Genomic DNA, 21,571 nt, shown 5'->3' with positions numbered 1-21,571 from the left:
TTTAAAAAATTGTAAAAAAAAATATTAATAATTTTGTATTGCCATATATACTGGTATATGGAATTTTATACATATACAGGTGAAACTCGAAAAATTAGAATATTGTGGAAAGGTTCTTTCAGTAATTCAACTTAAAAGGTGAAACTAATATATAATATATATATTAGTTTCATATAAGTCCATTTATGCAAGCAATTGTTTTCAGTAGCTGCTGGAGTTTAATATATGAGATAGACTCATGACATGCAAAGCGAGATATGTCAAGCCTTTATTTGTTATAATTGTGATGATTATGGCATACAGCTGACGAGAACCCCAAATTCACAATTTCAACTTTGGGGTTCTCATCAGCTGGACGCCATAATCATCACAATTATAACAAGCAAAAGCTTGACATATCTCGCTTTGCATGTCATGAGTCTATCTCATATATTAAACTCCAGCAGCTAATGAAAACAATTGCTTGCATAAATGGACTTTTCCATGATATTCTAATTTTTCGAGTTTCACCTGTACATTGCATTTATAGATTTACAATTTCACATTCCCATTCCCCCCCTTGTTTCTTCCCCTGTGTCTTCCCTCCACCTGTGTGTGACTTCCTTACTGATTTTTCCCCCAAAGCTGTTTCATTTGCCCTTCCCGAAATGGTATGCGAAGCAGAACCACCCTTCCAAATTGGCACCTTCTCGAATTGTGTGGTGCAGTTCTCCATCCAAACGATATGTGTAAAGAAAAATAGTATCATCAAGAGAAACTGTGCCTAAATAAGTATTTGTTTGTGATGCATTCTGTCAGGGTGGTTCTTTGCCAAAGTGTGTACATTAGGCAGAACTGCATGCAAATAGTAGTAGTAGTAGTAGTAGTAGTAGTAATAATAATAATAATAATAATGCATTGATTATTATCATTTTGAACTTTATTACCTACCCTTCACCAGCAGGCCCCAGGGCAGGTTATCACACTTTAAAATTCAGAATTAAAACAGTTAAAACATATTGAATTCGCATTAGCTTTGGTCATCCTTGTTTAAAACAAAAGATCGTCTGTCGTCCACTCAAAGCTCCTCCTCTTTAGTTTGTAGAAATAAGGGTAACTCAAGACTAATGATCTTTTTGAAGATTTACCGTGGGCTTGAAAATCCCTTCCTAATCAGCTTTTTTACTCCTCCGGGAAAGTTTGAGATTCACTTGAAAGGTCAGTCAGCATCTTGTGATCTCTGCTGAATGGACCATTTTATTTCTGGATAGACCTTTTTTTGTTTTTGTTTTTGGGAGTACTCGAAGTTTCAGTTTTGATTGAAGGATTATTTGAAGGGAGTTTACACCCTCAGTCTCCTATTTTGCTGAGGGGTGTCCTGGCTCTCCCTCCAAAAAAAAAAAGACCCCTAACAACATCGGTGTTACAAGAAAAACCGCTCCTTTTCCCTTATGGGGTATTCCAGAGCCCATACAGAGTCCTTAAGTGGGTTCCTTATCGGTAGGAGGAAATAACAGAGGCCAAGCAGAGTATATTGAGAAGCAAAGCAGCTAGTAAGCCTGATCTTTATTCAAGGAATTGTTGCAACACCCCACTCACCACACGCAGAAGTGTGATGGTTAAAAAAGACTCCCAGGAGGGTACAAAGCAGGGAAAGTGAGAGACGTGGTGTGGAGAGAGGGTCAAGGGGCAGCCAGAGTAGCCTAGGGGGCCACATCTGGTTCCCAGGCCTGAGCCCTCACCCTCACGATAGACGACTACCTTCTTGCTTTCCGATAAGCCCTGCTTAAGAGAGTTAGCAACTGCTTCAGGTTCAGGTAACTGAGTCAGACTGAAAGTTGTGGTCCGGAAAGGGAGGAAATGCCTTTACATTTTCCAGCAGATATACACGACGAAAAACTTCATTTTTCTTCTTCTTATTATTAACCACCAAGAAAAGGAATGTGAGTCACAGGGTTAGCAAAGATTGAAAAAAATCAATGTAAAGACCCACTCACCTCCCTTTTACATTTGTTTGCGAGGAATGTGGGTTAAAGGTAGGCAGTGCTCTTTTCTTTCTTTAAAAAATGTTTAGGGGTACTCTCATTTTCCTACTCGTATTGAAATACTGCCCCTCAATGAGGTCAAACTTAGATTCACAAAATGTTTAGGGGTGTGCGTATCCCTGCGTCCCCCCAGAAAAAAGCACTGCATGTAGGGGATTCCCTGCCTAGAGTTTAGAGAAGGGAAAATCTCAGTCTGGTTTCTATTTTAGCCTGAAGCTCCCTTATCTACCCAACTCACACATCCTGGAATGAGTCGAATACCGAAACTAAAACCGGCCTTTGCATTTTGAATTATCATTATTTTATGCTCGTCTCCAAATTTTGCAATGCAGTTCTCCAGCCAAAATATCTGTGCAAAATAAAATAAAAAGAAATGTGGCATTAGAGGGGTGTGTGTGTACAAAATGGATCCCATTGGCAAAAATGGCATCTGAAAATGAACGGAGTCAAGGGAAAGTGCTTGCAATCCTTTGAATATCGGGGAATATTGCACTGAAATATGGGCACTGTAGGATAAGGTGAAGAATCGATGCTTTTGAATTGTGGTGCTGGAGGAGACTCTTGAGAGTCCCATGGACTGCAAGAAGATCAAACCAATCCATCCTGAAGGAAATCAGCCCTGAGTGCTCACTGGGAGGACTGATCCTGAAGCTGAGGCTCCAATACTTTGGCCACCTCATGAGAAGAGAAGACTCCCTGGAAAAGACCCTGATGTTGGGAAAGATGGAGGGCACAAGGAGAAGGGGATGACAGAGGACGAGATGGTTGGACAGTTTTCTCGAAGCTACCAACGTGAGTCTGACCAAACTGCGGGAGGCAGTGGAAGACAGGAGAGGCTGGCATGCTCTGGTCCATGGGGTCACAAAGAGTCGGACACGACTGAACAACTGAACAACAACAGGATAAGGGGAACCAAAATGCTGACCGACTTTCATGAACTCCCCCCCCCCAAATAACTCAAAGTGGCATGCCTTCTATGGCTGGGTAAGGGTCAAGAGTTTACTCAAGATTTACTCGGTTTATTCTGTTTGTATTTCTTATAGCTGTTTCCCCAAAATGTCAATAAAAAAACTTAACCGGAGAAACCCTGAAACCACTAAAACCACAACCTTCAGTCCAGGTGTGTAAAGTGTCTTCTCTGTGTGAAGTCCCAGAAATTTTCACCGTGCTCCTGTTGCAAGCCTTCTCTTTTGGCATTTGCAAATCCGTAGCAAAAATAACCAAAATCATGTTAAGGGGGGGGGGGAGAGATTACATGTGCGCATTACGTCACAGTGTGAAACTTATTCCTCTTTCTTTCCTCTTTCTTTAATTGTGTTGTTGGCATTTGAATGCTGCTGCATAGAATGAGGTTTTCTGCGCGGCTTAGAAAAAAATAAATTAAAAATCACTTTGCATACAACCATAATATTCAAAAACCCTATGTAAATACCTTCTTCTAACCACCCCTTTGCATTTTCAGAATTAAAAACCTAAAAGAAAAGAAAGAAAAGAAAAGAAAAAAGGCTTCTTATAGAGTCCCTTACTCAGTGCTCCCCCCCCTCTAAAAATAATGTTTAGGGGTACTTCAATTTTCCTATGCATGGAAGAAGAGTTTGGATTTGATATCCCACTTTATCACTACCTGAAGGAGTCTCAAAGCGGCTAACATTCTCCTTTCCCCAGGGGCGGAGTGAGGGGGGGCGTAGGGGGCAGGTCGCCCTGGGTTCCAGGGGAGGGGGTGACACTTGGGCTGGCCCCACCCCACCCCGCCGGCGGGCCCTGGACGAGCCCCGGGGCGGAGCAGCCTTGCCCCGCAGCCTGCTCGCAAACCTGCTCAGCGGCCTGTGAGCAGGCTGCGGAGCGAGGCCGCTCCGCCCCACAGCCCAATCAGCGCCCGCCTGTCAACGCAGCTATGGCGGAGCACACGTGTGCAGTGCATTGCATGCACTTCATACACGTGCTGCGTCTAACGCATGACGCACGGTGCGTGCGTCAGACACAGCGATGCTGTGCACACGCGCTGCCGCTGGGTCCCCGGGTTTGCCGCCCCGGGTGACGGAGTGGCTCGGTACGACCCTGCCTGTCCCTTCCTCCCCCACAACAAACACTCTGTGGGGTGAGTGAGGCTGAGAGACTTCAAAGAAGTGTGACTAGCCCAAGGTCACCCAGCAGCTGCATGTGGAGGAGTGGAGACGCGAACCCGGTTCACCAGATTACGAGTCCACAGCTCTGAACCACTACACCACACTGGCATATTGAAATACTCTTTTAATACTGTTAAAATATGTACGGGTTGTATATAGAGGTGTGTGTGTTTCTTTTCTGTGTGTGTTTTGGAATTTTTATGTATTCTGTTGAGTTATGTGTATGATTTTGCTGTTTAATAAAATTAAATAAAATTTAAAAAAAAAAAAAAAAAAAGAAATACTGCCCCTCAATGAGGCCAAACTTAGATTCACAAAATGTTTAGGGGTGTGCGTCTCCCTGCATCCCTCCAGAAAAAGGCACTGCCCTTACTAAATATTTCTGAGTACTGTAATCTTGGCAGCTGTGCAATAAGAAGGCAGGTCCACGTATGACTCAGTAACTAGTTAAAAAAACAGGAGGCAGAGAGTAAAAAAACAGGAGGCAGAAAAGAACACTCCCTCCCACCCAAAAATAAAAGGAATGTAAGATGTGAGCCCCACCAAGGACTGGTGTTAAAACTCTCTGTGGTCTATGTTTCATCATCATCTTTGTGTTGGCTGTAAGCAGGGGAGAAACTCGGTTCCTGACCAAGATGTCATGAGCATAAACTCATGACCAAAGCATAAATAGCTGAGTTTTCGAAAAACAAACAAACAGGGCCAGCAGTTTTTACCCCAAATAAGGAACTGTTGATAGAAGCAACATTTCTTGTGCTAGGACTCGTGGACCTCCGGTGAATCTGAACATTAAACAATTCAGGGCAGACAAAATAAAATACTTCTTTATGCGGCTCACAGTTAAAACTGTGGCACTCCAGCGATGACCATCAACTAGGGTAGCTATAAAAGAGGATTGGACAAATCTGAGGAGGACAATTAGCCATGATGGTTCTACTCTGTTTCCATAGCTGGAGGCAGCGATGCTTATGAATATCAGTTAGGGAAAGGTAAAGGGACCCCTGACCATTAGGTCCAGTTGCGAACAACTCTGGGGTTGCGGTGCTCATCTCGCTTTACTGGCGGAGGGAGCCGGCGTACAGCTTCCAGGTCATGTGTCCAGCATGACTTAGCTGCTTCTGGCGAACCAGAGTGGTGCATGGAAACACCGTTTACCTTCCCGCTGGAGCGGTACCTACTTATCTACTTGCACTTTGTGCTTTCAAACTGCTAGGTTGGCAGGGACCGAGCAATGGGAGCTCACCCCGTTGCAGGGATTTGAACTGCCGACCTTCTGATCGGCAAGCCCAAGAGGCTCTGTGGTTTAACCCACAGCGCCACCCGTGTCCCTGAATATCAGTTGCTGGAAGTCAAAGGAGGGAAAAATGGCTCTTATGCTCAGATCCTGCTTGCTCATTTCCAAGAAGTATCTGTCTGGCCATTGCAAAACCTCCAACATTTCTTAGATGAAAATTGGGACGTCCTAAGGAAAAGCGGGACATTCCGGGATCATATCAGAAACTGGGACGGTTTCTGTAAATCTGGAACAGTAAACCCTGGAAAATAGGGACACTCAGAGGGCCTGCCATTGTGAGAACAGGATGCTGGACTAGATGGGCCATTGGCCTGATCCAGCAAGATGATCTTATGTTCTTAGTGGTGAGGCACCTGTACGATACAAAGCAGATTCCAGGTTTTATCCCTGGCACCTTCAGAACAATGGACTGATACAATGTGAGACAGTTCCCTATTTAAAACAATGTTTTATTCAGGACCATGAAGATGAAAACCTTGCTTTTGTTTGTAGGAAAGGGTCATGGGCTCAGTACAATGGGCATAGCAAGTGGGGGGCATAGGGGGCGGTGCGCCCCAGTTTACATAATGGAGGGGGTGACAAATTATCAAGGAACAATTAGTGCCCTACTAGGGCGGTTCATAAAAAAACTTTTTTTTAAAATGCCTGCTCCAAAGGTCTTATCTTACTATACTATGGATTATATAGCTATAGATGAAATTTCATGCATATCGGTTAATATTTTGACCCTCCTCCACCAAAATAGCTGTTTACTTGGCTGTTTTCCTATGTCGCGAAGGCTGAAATTTCAGTTCAGTGGAGCACTTACTGTTCCCAACCCCAACCCTGTGTAAAGCCATCTAATTAGACTTTAATTTGATTTTGAGATGTTTTTAGGAGGTAATTTAATTATTGTTTGATTTTATACCAATGTTATGTATCTGATGTTAGCCACCCTTAGCCCGACTTCGGCCGGGGAGGGCGGGATATAAATAAAAGTTTATTATTATTATTATTATTATTATTATTATTATTATTATTACTTGTTATTATTCCTTTGTAAGAAAATATGAAAGAATGTAAAACCATTTTTGCAGGGGGGGGGGGGGGAGACAAGAAATTTTCCGCACTGGGTACCACCTGGCCTTCCTAAAACCTCTGCTCAGTATGGAAGGTTTTCTTACGAGGAAGCTTTGAATCTGAAATGAAAGCAAGGCAGCCGTCTCTGCTCAAAGCGAAGGGGGTGGGGTGGGAATGCTCTCTCTCTATTCTCATAAAAAGCTGAAAACACATCGCAAAAAGCACCCCCGCTAGCCTTCGGTGTTCAGCAATCGGTTGCAAGAACTTAGGTCAAACTGCACTGCCTCTCTCCTCTCCGCAGACATCCTCCCGGCCTGCCGCCTTGCCAACGCGAGAGCGGAGGATGGAGACATCTGCACCGTTCGGCTGCTCCAGGCGACGGCCGAGCCTCTCATGTGGGCGTCGTGGTCAGAGGGTAGCCTACTTGTGGCTGCTGAGAGGTGGTGGCCTTCAGGCGTGAGAGGGGTGAGAAACCAGAAGAGGCCTCAAGGTCTCAGCCTTGCTCAGCAGCCCCGCGGTTGGGTTTGCAGAAGTGAGGGTCAGGATCTTTGCAGCTACATCATAGCTGTCTGCACTTTGGGAACTTTTCGGTTCACGGCAAAGACCTTGGTATCCTCTTGAGAAGAAGTGCCTTCGAAACAAAGCTCTAGAGCTGCACATTCATCGGAAGAAGGGCAATAACGTTCCCTCCATCAGCCCTCCAGTGAAAAGAGGGATATTTCTCACTTCCCCGCCAACCGAACCTCCTTGACACACACACACCCCATTTTTTGACACCAACACAGAGCATTTTCTATCAGAAGGGCAAGTGCCACCACTGCTACATCAATGGGACACAGCACACACAACCTCCACCGTTATGAGAAAAACCCTTAATCCCAGTTTTATTATATTTTATTCTTTGGTAGGATTTATCCTTTGGTACTAAAAGAAAAACGCACACCAATAAATACATTTTAGAAAGGGGCAAGGTGAGTTGCCAGAACCTGGGCAGTAAAATGAGATGCCATGCAGTTTGCAGTCTTCCCTACCAAGGCGAGGTGTTTTGGGTTTCTAGTTAAATTTTGATACCAGCTTTTAAGTTTGCCTCCATCGGTATAAATCGGAAGATGCAACTTTAATGCGAGTGGTCCATCTTTTTCAGTGATGCAATGAATGCCCAACTGAAATCTGCCAGAGAAGAGAGGGGATCTAGAAGAATTCTCCAATCCTGGCGCTGCCACTGAGGAGACCTTTCCTCTTTTAAATGTCTAGCTGAGAGAGAGGGTGGTACCCCTGAAGCTGATCAGGGAAGAAAAGGGGGGGGGGGAATCCATTTGTGAGCAGGTGATTTCTGAAGTTCACTGACCCTAAGTCAGGCATGTCCAAAGTCCGGCCCGGGAGCCTAATCTGGCCCTTTGGTCGGTTTAATCCTGCCCCTGTGCCAGTTTATTTCCTGGGCTAAAATCCCCCAAAAGGCTCAACAACTGCAATCCTTAAAAAAGTTCAACAAATTCAATCCTAAAAAAAGGGGTCATGGTCAGCCCTCACGCATGTTCACTTCATCAGATCTGGCCCTCTTTGAAAAAAGTTTTCATTCATGGCTTCCCTTGCCAATAGCAACACTTTTAAAACCAAGCTCTTGTGTGAGTTTCATTTTCTCCTGATTCACAGCTGTGAATCCAGTGTTCTGCAAATTTCCCTCCCTTCGCTTCGTGCTTCCTTTCAATCCTGACCCAAAGATGGCCTTCCTGTTTTTCAAACGCAGGAGATTCCATCTGTGCAGCCCTACCCAAAATACCCCAGTTCAGCTCAGCTGGACTTCTGCCATTCTCCTTCCCTTCAGTTCCAAGTTAGATTTCAGCAGTCGTCATCCTCTGAGCAGAAAAGTGTCTGGGTTTGTTTAAGACAGCAGCAGCATTAAAAGGAGAAGCACCTCAGCAGAACATGATGTTGTAGGGGTTTTTTCTTGGGGTGTGTGTGTGAGGGGAGTTGGGTCAGTCTAGAAGATGCCCGAGTCCCTTCCTGTTCTTGGAGTCTTGTACCTGGTGAGGGTTAGAATCCAGCAGAGGAGGAGGTTGCTGAACTTATAAGACAATGACCATAGCTGGACACTTAAATGCCCTCATCAGCACCCCCAAAGAAAGAGCCGGGTTGCAAGAGTTGCACCTAGGTAATGGCGTCCTGCAGGCTAATGGGTGGGCCTTTCTCCTGTCCCCTCACCTTGTTGATGTCAGGGATCGTGCTGAGGAGGGCTGCACTGAGGAAGAGTGGTGGGAGCTGTGAGGGATCCTATTTCCCCCTCCCCCAATACTTCCTCAACAGAGACACTCCCTAGGTTTCACTGACAACTAGGATGAATCCTTCAGTGTTCATACGGGAGTTGTCTCTGGGGTACCTCAGGGCTCTACGTTTGAAAACCTCTTGCCACCTATGGGATCTCCCTAACAGGGTTCCCAACTACTGCAGTTTGCCTTCCCTTTAGGCAAACAAGTGGCACACTTGGCTTCACTGTCCAGCCCTCTGTATGACAGGAGAATAAGCAAACAGTTTCCTCTTCCACAGGAAAGCTTTGTTCTCTCCTCTCAGTCACACCTCTTAAGGTACTGATACACAGCCAGAGTCAACGAACGTTTAACACACATTTAACTTTATTAGGTAACTAGAAAACATGGATGTCTCGGGTTATTACTGGTACAAATCTTCTTCTCATGTAATTCAGCTTTGTTATAATATTTCCTGCATCCCTTTAGCAATGGGAATGACCTTTCCTCCCATTCCCCAAAGCCTAACCTCTCCTTTTCTCTCTCTCTAACCTTCCACCCCCAACTGCCAAACCCCCAACTGCCTTTTAACGGTTGTTCCCCCTCCTTTTAGAACGCCAACTAGCTCCGCCTCCCAGGGAACACCTACCTAACATGGGAGTGATAGGTTAACCCATGATGAACCTGAATCATCAGCAGGCATTATTCCGCCACAGGAGCCACCCCCTCCCCCGATCCTGATCCTGAATATTCCCAAGAGCAGGAGGACAGTACAGTGGACCCCCCCGGGTTACGTTACCTCCGAGCAATGTAATTTTTGGGTTGCGAACGCGGCAAACCCGGAAGTGGGTTTGCCGCTTCATGTCAGGAGTGCGTGCAGGAGCCAGGCCCTGTGACTGGTAGGGTCTCGCAGGACTGGGGCCTTCCTGAGTTTGGCCTGGAAGGGCAAGGTGCGGCCGTACAGGTGAGGCTTAACAGAAGACTCATAGCACCTGATTGCAAGGGCTGGGAGGGGTATATAAGACCAGTATTTCCCTCTGCCACAGCAACACGCTACCCACCTAGCTGTGCTTCGGCTTCCTGACTCTTGGACCCTTGGCATCCTGACTCCTGGACTGCTGCTTCCTGCTTCCCGACCTCTACCCTGGTCCCGACGTACCGAGCCAGGACTCCAACTGCCTGTAACCCGGACCGTGACATTTCAAGCATGCGCAGAAGCGCTCTGTGGTGCTGTGTGCGTGTCCAGAAGTGGTCCTCTGGTTATGAAATTTTCGGGATACGGGTGGGCCTCTGGAACGGGTCCCGTTCGTAACCAGAGGTACCACTGTATAGATTTGGAACGGTGGTTTGCAGAGGGGCATAGCTCAGAAGGCAGAAGCTGGGAGATATTGGATGGGGAAAGCTAGGAGAAGAAACACTAGAAGAGAGAGAGAAAGTCAACAGAATCACAGTCTCTGGACAGCATTCAAACCCCCCCCCCCCGTCTCCAAAGTCACAGAGAGCTCAGAAAGTGTCAGAACAGAAAGCGCAGAGGTTACAGGCTCAGATTACAAGGTGTAGGAGTGATGTAGATTAATAGGGTCAGAAGGGGGGTGACCCTTAATTGAGAGCACCGCCATTCTAGGAGATGTGTTCTTTGTTCTCTCGCTGTGATGATTAAAGTTTCTAAGTGGTAAGCTGTTCCTTTCATTTGATCTTCTTATCTACTGCCACGGGGGAGGAAGCTGATTCTCTGAAGCCTGACAGTTGCTAGGTAGGAGAACAAAAGCCAGATAGATTGAGAGAGAGAGAGCTGGGCTGCAAGGAGGCAGGAAGCTGGAGACACAGGGACATGTTTGCTCTGTGCTGGATCCTAAGTTGTGACGCACAGACATTTTTGGGGGGTGTTAGTGCTGTGAGCTTCTCCATCTTATGCTCAGGTTGCACAGGTGTGTAAATAAAAATATATATCCTGAAGACACCACAGTCCCTGCTGGCCTCTGTTCCAGCCTCAGGTAGCCTTCATTCCAAGGAAACTGGATCTAGGAAGCTGCTTGGAACCGCTGGAGTCCCTTCACCTCTCGGAGGTTGGGGTGGCATGTAACAAGGTTCCTTAAGGTTTGGGTCACCGGTGTGGCACCCAAGGGTGCAGTCGTGACCTCGAGATCTTCTCCTGGCACCTGCAAAGCCTCTGAGGGTCTCCTTCCTGGTCAGAGGCAGTAATGTGTCTGAAGAGCAGCTGCTGGAAACCGCAGGGAGATGAGGTCTAAAGCTTTCCAAAGCAAGTGGTTCACAGTGCGGGCTTCCAAAGACCAATGGCAGCCTTTGGAATGAATGCCATAAGATGAGTCTGCAGGATGGTGGCCAATGACCCATCCTTTTCTCACAACTCGCCAACCTCAGATGTCTCTTTTAGGAGGCTTACAAGCAGGATTCGAGCCCAAGAGCAGCTGTACCCTCCCTGTGGTTTCCAGCAACTGCTATTCGGACACACCTTCCAACTGAATGTTCCCCACCTGGACACCTGCTGTTTGCTCTCCTGATAATCTCCACCCTTAATTATTATTTTGCCATATAGTTTATTGCAGTCTAAATTGCTCTGGGCAGCTGCACTGGCAATCTGACTCCTGTTCACTCCATTCCGTTCTATCACTCCTGGCACATTAACAACTTTGTGGTAAGATAAGCAAAAGCTGTGGGGCCAGCAGAATTACTGTATATTTGCAGAAAGGCGGTTGCTCCTTCCTGGAGCCACTCAGAGACACCCCAGTTTTCCCACAACTGAGAGGTATTTGCAGCTTCCCCATTTTCCGGAATTAAGATTGCCGGAAGAAATATCAACAACCTCAGATATGCTGATGATACTACCTTGATGGCAGAAAGGGAGGAAGAATTAAAGAACCTTTTAATGAGGGTGAAAGAGGAGAGCGCAAAATATGGTCAGAAGCTCAACATCAAAAAAACTAAGATCGTGGCCACTGGTCCCATCACCTCCTGGCAAATAGAAGGGGAAGAAATGGAGGCAGTGAGAGATTTCACTTTTTTGGGTTCCATGATCACTGCAGATGGTGACAGCAGTCACGAAATTAGAAGACGCCTGCTTCTTGGGAGGAAAGCAATGACAAACCTAGACAGCATCTTAAAAAGCAGAGACATCACCTTGCCGACAAAGGTCCGTATAGTTAAAGCTGTGGTTTTCTCAGTAGTAATGTACGGAAGTGAGAGCTGGACCATAAAGAAGGCTGATCGCCGAAGAATTGATGCTTTTGAATTATGGTGCTGGAGGAGACTCTTGAGAGTCCCATGGACTGCAAAAAGATCAAACTTATCCATCCTTAAAGAAATCAGGCCTGAGTGCTCACTGGAAGGACAGATCCTGAATTTGAGGCTCCAGTGCTTTGGCCACCTCATGAGAAGAGAAGACTCCCTGGAAAAGACCCTGATGTTGGGAAAGACACAAGGAGAAGGGGATGACAGAGGATGAGATGGTTGGACATTGTTCTCGAAGCTACCAACATGAGTCTGACTAAACTGTGGGAGGCAGTGGAAGACAGGCGTGCCTGGCGTGTTCTCGTCCATGGGGTCACGAAGAGTCGGACATGACTGAATGACTGAACATTTTCTTAGCCACAGTCACTCTCATCTGCTCCCTATCCCCTTCACACAGACAACTGTTTACTTGTCTAGTTCAATTCCCCCTGCTGTTGAAGCGGAACCTGCTATCTTATCATCATTTGCAGAGACAGGAGAAATATGCGTAACACTGGCTCTCTTGCAAAGAGGGGGAGGAGAGGCCAGTTCTGGTGAATTAGAAGCCTGGAATGATCTTACCGGATGTGATTCCTGGTTCCTGGTTTTTGCGTGTGTGCTTTTGGAAAGTCCCAGAGTCTTAGTAGATGAGTCCTTTGCCACAAAGGGTGGTGCCTCAGCTTGGGAGCCCCCCTCCCAAATGACATTTGAGCTCACACACTGAAGAAATGATTAAGAAATGTTTTAAGGCTTTTTTCTTTAAAAAAAAAAAAAACCTTTTCGCCTGTTTGGATCCTGAAGTATTTTTTGTTGCAAGAGTTTTCTCGCTGGTCTTCTTGCTATTTGATTTATTGTCCATGTTACCTAAGGAGGTTTAACAAACTGAAGGACAAAATAAAAAATTAAAAAAAAAATCCTTCCAGTAGCACCTTAGAGACCAACCAAGTTTGTTTTTGGTATGAGCTTTTGTGTGCATTTACACTTCTTCAGATGCATGCATGCACACGAAAGCTCATACCAAGAACAAACTTAGTTGGTCTCTAAGGTGCTACTGGAAGGAATTTTTTTATTATGTTTTGACTACGGCAGACCAACGCGGCTACCTACCTGTAACTGAAACTGAAGGACACCTTCTTTCTATGCTCCTCCCAATGGAAACATGCAGATGGCTTTTGTTCTCCTACCCACCAGCTAGGAGAGGGGCAGAGGAAAGGCCCATCCATTAGCCTGCAGGGCCCTACCACTTAGTTGTAGCTCTTGCAACTGAGCTCATTCTTTGGAGATGCTAATGAAGGCACTCAAGTAGCCAGCTTTGTCTTACCTGGTTTCTGACCAGTTCAGCAACCTCCCCATCTATTAGATTCTAACCCTCATTGAGTACAGAACCCTGACAACTGGAAGGGCACCATCAATACAGACCCTCCAAACCCACAACAGTATATTTAAGGTGTGCCAGAGCTCTTTATGCACATCATCTGATTATCCCTGCAACGGCCATTACTTACTGATTTGTTGTTAGGGATGTGGGTGGCGCTGTGGTCTAAACCACTGAGCCTCTTGGGCTTCCTGATCAGAAGGTCAGCGGCTCGAATCCCTGCGATGGGGTGAGCTCCTGTTGCTCTGTCCCAGCTCCTGCCAACCTAGCAGTCTGAAAGCACGCCAGTGCAAGTCGATAAATAGGTACCACTGCGGCGGGAAGGTAAACAGCATCAACGTTCGCCCTGGTGTCCTGTTGTGCCAGAAGCGGTTTAGTCTTGCTGGCCACATGACCCGGAAAGCTGTCTGTGGACAAACGTCGGCTCCCTCAGTCTGAAAGCGAGATGAGCGCCACAACCCCATAGTCGCCTTTGACTGCACTTAACCGTCCACGGGTCCTTTACCTTTACCTTTTACCATTGATTTGTTGATTAAATCTCGATCCTGCCCTTCTCCCTGAAGGGGCCTGGAGTAGCAAACACACCTGTAATACAAATTTGAAAAGCATTCTAAAAGCAGCTCAAAAGCTTTCCCTTAACCTGCGACCTCAAGATTGCCAGGAACAATTGCCAAATGCCTGGGTTGTGCAGGAAGGCTTTTAAATCTCTATTGAATATCAGTAATGAGGGAGACAGACACACTCTACCAGGGAAGTGATTGCACAAACGTCACTGAGAAGGCATTTCAAACATTTCAACGACAACAATAACAACAACAACAGTTTAAAACCTTTCTCTCTTCCAGGGTCTGAAGTGGTTGATATAGGGGAAAGTGCTTTTTAAAGGGATTGGGGTCCCAAGCCATTTGGGGCTTTCTATGCTTGTATGGAAAACCTCGAATGGAAAACATTGCAGCACTTTCAGGACTGGCACTGAACTGTCCCATTGGGCTCTCCCACCTACCAGCCTAGCTGCCAAGCTCTGCGCTAGCCAGCCCTACGGGCAGCGCTTTGCAGTAGTCCAGATTGGATCCCATGTGAGGTGCTCCCCTGTGGCACCAGGCAACATCTGAGTTGTGTGTTTTGAGCTCCAGTCTTTATCTGTGCAGGCACGGAAGGAGAGGCCAGGATGTCAAAACCACAGGGTCTTCTCAGTTTGTGGGCTGCTTAGCATCTCGCAGTTGGCAAGAACAAACAAACAACACAGAAAACCCACACCCCACAGCAATAGCAAGTCTCCCCGCAGAGCAGGAAAACCATCAACGTGCGAAATCAGATCTGTTCCTTGGCTTTTCCTATATACGTCTTAAAAATGTGAATATTTAACACCAGAGGTTCTGGACCCCAACTGCCCTGGACTCAGATGTGCTAATAATTCACACCCACACAAGCATATTTGCAAATATAAGACCTATTTATTAAAGCAGAAAAGACAGAAGCAGGCTAGGAATTGCAGCTGAATTGAAAAGAAGTCCATCTGGGTTATGGGGCTAGAGAGCAAGATTTAACAACCCCCTGGCTGACCTTCTGATGGTGTCTCTGCAACTGCAATTTGAGGGGGCTGGGGAAACCGATGTCAAGGCGATTGTGTTTGGAAAGAGAAGGCTTAAGGTCATAATAATTTGACTTCTGGAGAGGAAGTACACAGAGACAGATAGAGAGAATCTATTTGGGCTAAAACAAGCCCAAAAACAACAACTACTGAGCAGCTGGTCAATGTGTCATGAACACGAGGGGAGATTTCCTTTGCTAAAAAGAAACTTAGGTGTTCTGAGTTCTGTAAGAAAGGAAGAATCTCGATGGGGTCGGGTGTGAGTTTGAGAGCGAAAGGTTTTGCTCATCTATTCAGACTGAAACTAGTCCACAGCCACCCCCTGACTGAACAGATGCATGCTCTATAAATGCTGAAATCGCTCCTCTTTTTTGCTTCCTAATCTGTTACATTTAAAAAAAGGTCAGCTTTTCTAAATTTGGATGAGGAAGCTGGACGGGGAAAAGAGGAAGAGGTTTTGCTCATGGTAGAGAGAGAGAGAGTTTGGATTTGATATCCCGCTTTATCACTACCCTAGGGAGTCTCAAAGCGGCTAACATTCTCCTTTCCCTTCCTCCCCCACAACAAACACTCTGTGAAGTGAGAAGTGTGACTAGCCCAAGATCACCTGGCAGCTGCATGCGGAGGAGCGGAGACGCGAACCCGGTTCACCAGACTGTGAGTCTACCACTCTTAACCACTACACCACACTGGTACACATTGTTATAAGATAAACTGGTCCTTTTCTGTACCCAAGAGCCCGCATAGAGTCCTTATGTAGGTTCTCTATCTGTAGGAGAGAATAACAGAGGCCAACCAGAGAATATTGAGAAGCAAAGCAGCTAGTAAGCCTGATCTTTATTAAACTGTTGTGACAGGGTGCTCACCCTCCCACGCAGGAGGGAGGAGGAACCCAGAACATTGGTGTGCAAGCTCTTATATAGACATTTGAAAATTGCCTCCCATGTAGCTCAAGGCCACTCCCCCCCATACATCATCCATCCATCACAGAAGGAGGCGGTCTACAGCAGAAAACCTGTCTGCCAGGATACCTGATAATGGTCACTGATTGCTTTTACCTGGGCATCTTGGCTATTAATAATAATAATAAATAATAATTTATTATTTATACCCCGCCCATCTGGCCGGGTCTCCCCAGCCACTCTGGGCTATTCTTTTGTGATGGTAAATACTCAGTTCCTGAATCCTCACCCTGTTCATACACAGATATGCCCTTAAGGCAGGATTTGTGAGCAAAGAGACAATGGGGAGTTTTCCTATTTCCTTCCTCCTTGCAAAGAAACATTTGAGGTCAATTCGAGAGAGTCAAAATGGTTTCAGGACTGTTTTCCTGTACTGTTTCAGACATGTGGTTTATATATTTATGTATGTGTTTGGTACATTTATGAACATTTATTTTGTATCTTAGAGCTTATAATTCTCATAACAACATGAAAATGTGACCCAGCAAAGCATGGCCGCTCCCCCATAAAACACACCGTGCGTAAGCAGCAACTATGCATTTCTTACAAAAAGAGAATCTCTCCAGCAGTAACACAGGGGATGGAAAAGGCAGATCTTCCCGTCAAGGTGGGAGCCAGCAGGAATTCAGCAAAATTAAGCTTCTTAAAATTCAGAGATGGGTTTGGCATGTTCAGTTTGCGTAAGGAGAATCAAGCAGCAGCGTGGCATTTTTTTTGCTGCACAAAATGGTTGTGCGGCCTCCGCCACTGTGCAAGAAACACAAAGAGAGATGCAGTATTTTCACGAAGGAGAAGGCTATCAATGGCTACCAGCCAGGATGGCTAAGCTCTGACTCCACAGCCAGAGGCAGTAATGCTTCTGAATACCAGTTGCTGGGCAACACATGAGAGCTGCTCAGGTCCTGCTTACAGCTTTCTCTTTTGGGCATCTGGCTGGCCACTGTGAGAACAGGATGCTGTGCTAGGTGGGTCACTTTTTTTGGCTATTATCTGGAGGATCCTGTTGGCCCAAAGCCAACTGAACTGAACTTTAAGGCCCTTGAGGACACCATCTTATTAGATGGTTGTCTGATTGCATCAGCTGGCATATGCCATGTTGTTGTTGTTGTTGTTTAGTCGTGTTCGACTCTTCGTGACCCCATGGACCAGAGGACGCCAGGCACTCCTGTTTTCCACAGTCTCCCACAGTTTGGTCAGACTCATGTTGGTAGCTTCGAAAACACTGTCCAGCCATCTCATCCTCTGTCATCCCCTTCTCCTTGTGCCCTCAATCTTTCCCAACATCGGGGTCTTTTCCAGGGAGTCTTCTCTTCTCATGAGGTGGCCAAAGTATTGGAGCCTCAGCTGCAGGATCTGTCCTTCCAGTGAGCACTCAGGGCTGATTTCTTTAAGCATGGATAGGTTTGATCTACTTGCAGTCCATGGGACTCTCAAGAGTCTCCTCCAGCACCATAATTCAAAAGCATCAATTCTTCAGCAATAAGTCTTCTTTATGGTCCAGCTCCCACATACATCACTACTGGGAAAACCATAGCTTTAACTATACGGACCTTTGTCGGCAAAGTGATATCTTTGCTTTTTCAGATGCTGTCTAGGTTTGTCATTGCTTTCCTCCCAAGAAGCAAGTGTCTTTTAATTTCGTGACTGCTGTCACCATCTGCAGTGATCATGGAACCCAAGAAAGTAAAATCTCTCACTGCCTCTATTTCTTCCCCCAAGATGGACAGGTCATAGCCACTCCAGTATCCCTGCCAAGAAAACCCCATGGAGAAAGACAACAGGCATATGCCATAAAATATCCTAATGACCGGATAACTACCTCCAACGCTGGAGGCAAAATGTACAGCTATTGCACATCAAAGAGGAAGGAGGCTATTTTAGTAAGGCTGCTATTACAACTCTGCTAGCATTTAATCTCTGCCCACCCAAGTCGCCTCCAGGATGAAGTCTACTATTTCAGTAAACTGGGGACCATGCAGGCCTGGAATGAGATGCAGCTTGGCAGAGTCCCCGCTCCACATCAGAAGGCACCAGATAATTAAACAAATGAGTTTATTAACCAATACAAAGTACAACAGCATTTCCTTTGAACATAAATAAAAAAGAGCAAAACACTTGGTTCATGTTTCAGGTAGGTTATATTTTGCATGGCTTGGGTCGTCAATGTGGTTCTCTTCAGAAGTTACTGAATGATTGCAATGCTTTAAATATGCTTTTCATTTTAAATAAATGAAAAAAGTGCATTGTTTTGCTATGTTGTTGTCTGCCATCCTGGGCTCCCCTGGGAGGAAGGGTGAGATAGTGTCACAACAGGTAACAATAAGAGCAACTCCTCCCATTGGACTCGGGAGCCAGTTTGACCAACCACCAGGGATAATAGGATGGGTAGCCTAACATCTGGAGGGCAGGGCAACACACTGCCTGCCCCTGTTCTGTGGTTAGAGAGACCCACAGCAAAAGGCAGTAATTTTGACTCAGAAGCCAAAAGCTTCTCTCTCCTCCCCTCTTTGGAAGTCTCTGTATCTGCTGGATTCAGGGGTCAGCAACCTTTTTCAGCCGTGGGCCGGTCCACCTTCCATCAGACCAACGTCCCGCCCGGGGCAAGTTGTGAGACTGACCCCCCAGGCAGGGACGAAGCCTGAGTGCATTCCTGGCTACTCGATTCCAGTGGCACATTGATATGCGATTGTTCCCCGGCGTGAAGAACAACACACACAAGCCATTAAGGCTAAACTATTTTATTGTAGATAAGATGCAGAGCATGTCTCCGCTTGCCAGCTCAGTAAGTCAGAGCTGTGCATAACGCATCTAGCATCTCTCTCTTGAGCCAGAACTGAAAGTGAAAGTAAAGATATACAGTAACATCACATGGTTGAGAAAGCAGACAAAACAGCTGTCTTTCTCGTGGGAAAAACACAAGTCATACCAGCCTCGCTGCTGCTTTTGCAGCTCGGTCTGTACGAATATCCTAACATGCCAGACTATATTTTGAAAAAATAAATAAATGAACGAATTCCTACGCCCCACGAATAACCCAGAGATGCATTTTAAATAAAAGGACACATTCTACTCATGTAAAAACACGCTGATTCCCGGACCATCTGCAGGCTGGATTGAGAAGGCGATTGGGCATCATCTGGCCCCCGGGCCTCAGGTTGCCTACCCCTGTGCTGGACTGAAGACTTCTTCCTGGACTCGCCTCCAACATTAACACAATAGCACAACCTTGCTTGGGGATGTAGGTAGGGCCCGAGGGTGACAATGATGAACCCGATACCCACATGCATGTTTGTATCCTTTGTAGTGCCGGATTTACATATAAGCTAAACAAGGTATAGCTTAGGGCCCCGCTCTCTTGCCCCCCCAAAAAAAAAATTAAAGGGGGGAAAAAACCTGGAAGTCCATTTCTAAAATATAAGATAAAAAAACAAATAAAATAAAACCTACATCATTTTAAGTTAGAGCTTAAAAATTATTTCACTACTAATATAAAAGGTAAAGGGGCCCCTGACCATCAGGTCCAGTCGTATCCGACTCTGGGGTTGCGGCGCTCATCTCGCTCTATAGGCCGAGGGAGCCGGCGTTTGTCCGCAGACAGCTTCCGGGTCATGTGGCCAGCATGACAAAGCCGCTTCTGGCGAACCAGAGCAGCGCACAGAAACGCTGTTTACCTTCCCACCAGAGCGGTCCCTATTTATCTACTTGCACTCTGACGTGCTTTCGAACTGCTAGGTGGGCAGGAGCTGGGACCGAGCAATGGGAGCTCACCCCGTGGCAGGGATTCGAACCGCCGACCTTCTGGTCAGCAAGCCCTAGACTCTGCGGTTTAACCCACAGTGCCACCTGGGTCCCATCACTATTAATATACTTCTTCTTAATTGTACTTCAGTTCAACAATTACTTTGATAAATCGGGTCCTCCCTTCAAGAGGGTATGTATTGTGGCAAGACCTGGCAACCAAACCCCTGTGTTGTGAGTGGGTATGATTGACAGCCAATCGGTACGTCCCTCGATGCAGGGTTCAATCTGGCCAATGGGGTGCAAGCTAAACAGATCGAGGGACCTACAAATACCCATGCATGTGACCCAGAGCTTCCTCTTTCGGCTCGTGCATCGGAACACCCGCCCACCTCTCCCTACTTTTAGGGCTTGTGCGCTTGACCTTGCTATGCCGTCGTGTGTCATTGGGACAGGGGCACGGCAGGAATTTTCCCCACTTGGCTGATTGGCTGTTGCCATTTGGGTTTTGCCTGCCATGTAGCAAACCGTCACAACTTGTAAGGTTGCGGATAGGCTCTGGTTCAGATGATAAGGATGGGGGAATGTTCTTGCCATCCCTATGCGAAGGGTATTCCGTTAAAGGAATCCAGGGACTCAATGGTTTGGTCAACCCTGTGAGGGGTTGTGCCTGTGCCTGAGTCCAGGGGGACATCTGGGTGGTGGATAGAGCATGTCCCCAGCTTTCCTCTTATCCAGGTGTTCACCCTTGGCTGACCTATGCTGGAACCCTGGGTCAGCGCTACCTGTGGAGCAGGGAGCTGGTTGAACCAGTGCCTATGCAACCAATCCCTTGCTTTAATCAATAAAGTTGTGACCTAAATTCTGCCAAAAACCAAACCAAAAAATTGAGTCTTGTCTGAATTTATTTGGGGGTAAGGTTATATGGTCTGAACATGCAAAATACATATTTTGTAACGTGCAAATGGCTTTAGATAACTATTAGGTCCATAAATTACCATGTAGCATATATTCAACACAAAAAACAGCGACAATTTGTGGTTGACAAAGGACAGCTGGACATATAAAGGGCCCCATCACCTTCAGTAGCTTAGGGCCTCATCAAACCTAAATCCATCCCTGTTCCTTTGAAGGGGTTAATCCTTGCCGCAACCCCCTCGCCCCCATCTACAGCTACTTACAGAGGTGGACCAATGGCATTAAGGCAGCTTCGCAAGAATAAATACATACGTCACACTCCCTTTCAAAAAACACAAACTATAATACAAAATACGGTCATGTAACACCCAGGACAATAGCAAATCATAAACAAAAGTTAGAATTGGAACAATATGTTCGAGAAGTAGTCTGGTCCTCATTTCCAACAAGTCCATTTCACAGTTCTCAGAGGCCCCCAACTCCAACTTTCGGCTAGAATACTGTGCCACTGAAAACACCCAGGCCCCTAAACCAGCCATTTCCTATCTACCGGTATCTATCTATCTATCTATCTATCTATCTATCTATCTATCTATCTATCTACCTACCTACCTACAGGTGAAACTCGAAAAATTAGAATATCCTGCAAAGGTTCATTTCTTTCAGTAATTCAACTTAAAAGGTGAAACTAATATATGAGATAGACTCATGACATGCAAAGCGAGATATGTCAAGCCTTTATTTGTTATAATTGTGATGATTATGGTGTACAGCTGATGAGAAAACCAAATTAAGAATCTCAACTTGGGGGTTTTCATCAGCTTGATGCCATAACCATCACAATTATAACAAACAAAGGCTTGACATATCTCGCTTTGCATGTCATGAGTCTATCTCATATATTAAACCCCAGTAGCTAATGAAAACAATTGCTTTCATAAATGGACTTTTCCACGATATTCTAATTTTTCGAGTTTCACCTGTATCTATCTATCTACAGTCGCACCTTGAAA

The sequence above is a fragment of the Lacerta agilis genome, chromosome 17, assembly GCF_009819535.1.
Source record: "Lacerta agilis isolate rLacAgi1 chromosome 17, rLacAgi1.pri, whole genome shotgun sequence".
Taxonomy (NCBI): Eukaryota; Metazoa; Chordata; class Lepidosauria; order Squamata; family Lacertidae; genus Lacerta; species Lacerta agilis.
This window is presented reverse-complemented; position numbering follows the sequence as displayed.